Source organism: Schistocerca serialis, chromosome 9 (genome assembly GCF_023864345.2).
Source record: "Schistocerca serialis cubense isolate TAMUIC-IGC-003099 chromosome 9, iqSchSeri2.2, whole genome shotgun sequence".
Classification (NCBI taxonomy): Eukaryota; Metazoa; Arthropoda; class Insecta; order Orthoptera; family Acrididae; genus Schistocerca; species Schistocerca serialis.
In genome coordinates, this window is record NC_064646.1 from 471,258,013 (window position 1) to 471,259,771 (window position 1,759).

Below are 1,759 nucleotides of genomic sequence, written 5' to 3' on the forward strand. Positions count from 1 at the left end.
GGCCAATGAAGCTATATTTAATGAGACTGCACAGTTTTAAGTAGAGTTACACATTTTTTAAATTATTTTATTGTGGTCGACCGTGTTTGGTGACTCACATGAAACAGTCATCCCTGAATGAGATTTTCACTCTGCAGCGGAGTGTGTGCTGATATGAAACTTCCTGGCAGATTAAAACTGTGTGCCGGACTGAGACTCGAACTCGGCACCTTTGCCTTTCGTGGGCAAGTGCTCTACCAACTGAGCTACCCAAGCACGACTCACGCCCCGTCCTCGCAGTTCTACTTCTGCCAGTACCTCGTCTCCTACTTTCCAAACTTTACAGAAGCTCTCCTGCGAACCTTGCAGAACTATCACTCCTGAAAGAAAGGATATTGCGGAGACATGGCTTAGCCACAGCCTGGGGGTTGTTTTCAGAATGAGATTTTCACTCTGCAGCGGAGTGTGCGCTGATATGAAACTTCCTGGCAGATTAAAACTGTGTGCCGGACCTATTTCTGCAAGGTTCGCAGGAGAGCTTTGTAAAGTTTGGAAAGTAGGAGACGAGGTACTGGCAGAAGTAAAACTTAAAGGACGGGGCGTGAGTCGTGCTTGGGTAGCTCAGTTGGTAGAGCACTTGCCCGTGAAAGGCAGAGGTCCCGAGTTCGAGTCTCGGTCCGGCACACAGTTTTAATCTGCCAGGAAGTTTCACTGTCATCCCTGTCTGTCAAGGAACCTCAATCATATACTCTTTCTGTTTCTATCCGGCCTCTCATTTAAATTAATTTGAAAATTTTGTTTCCCACCACGAGAGAGAAAAACCGCTCGGGGAAAAGCAGGAATGACGACAGTAACGCGCCGTCTGCTAAACCAAATGTCTGCTGCTGATCGGCACAGATTGTATGCATGTAAAGACATGACAGTAAACGAATTATTTCCCCTCGTGAAATATATTCAGATTGTTCAAAAAACTAGTAATCAGCTTCTGTTTAAAATATTCTGCATGGACTTCCTCTTCCCAGTTTGCAAAAATAAAATAAATCAGTTGCTGGACCTAACCTTCGTAATATTAATAAGGTAGTTGCAGTGCCCGGCATGTTTGATGTGTACTACATAAAATGATTGGCCCTATGACATGTTGATACTCGTAGCGAATGCAAGCCGCTTGGTAAACTGCAATCGCTTTAAATCGAGGGGCGTATTGAAATCATTGGGTATGAACGGATTGCGAGGAATGCGCATACGTCTTCATCTGTGGCATATCGTATGAAGATAGTGGCCTCTATTACGTTTCGCAGTAGGTACTTCGCGGCCAGCCTTGTTCCGTTGCATATGTAACAATGCCGCCAATCAATAAATAAGAGTTTGCAATCATGTTTCTGTCAAATTCTGGAGCTTTCGCTAGTCCCTCGTTTTTGTGACATCTGATGCCACTATCCCCAAGACGGGTATTGCGGGTGTAATTTATTCTCGCGATAGAAACTGCAGTCAGTTTACAACGATATACGTATTTCGTTTGTTACATATTTAATTTTTAATTACTTTTCTTCATTGTTTCACCTAAATATAGACATTTGAAGTAAAGAAGAACTTGAATCAAATAGGTCAACTGGTTTTAGAGATGTTCGCTAACAACTTTTATCCTGTATATATTTTTTATATTGTGTATATTAAAAAACTGTATACCTTACATCCCCCATGATTTTCTTTTGGGGATATAGTAGACATTTTTGCTAACAGACTTTCCATTTTATATATTACATAAATAGATGTTTCAAAT

At 41.7% G+C, this 1,759-nt stretch overlaps 1 non-coding gene across 1 annotated transcript; it reads left to right on the plus strand.

Moving 5' to 3' along the window:
* The first annotated feature begins 588 nt into the window (after positions 1 to 588).
* Trnas-uga (transfer RNA serine (anticodon UGA)) lies at positions 589 to 663 on the plus strand. The gene has a single exon. It is a non-coding gene; the product is annotated as a tRNA-Ser (tRNA).
* The last annotated feature ends 1,096 nt before the right edge of the window (positions 664 to 1,759 follow it).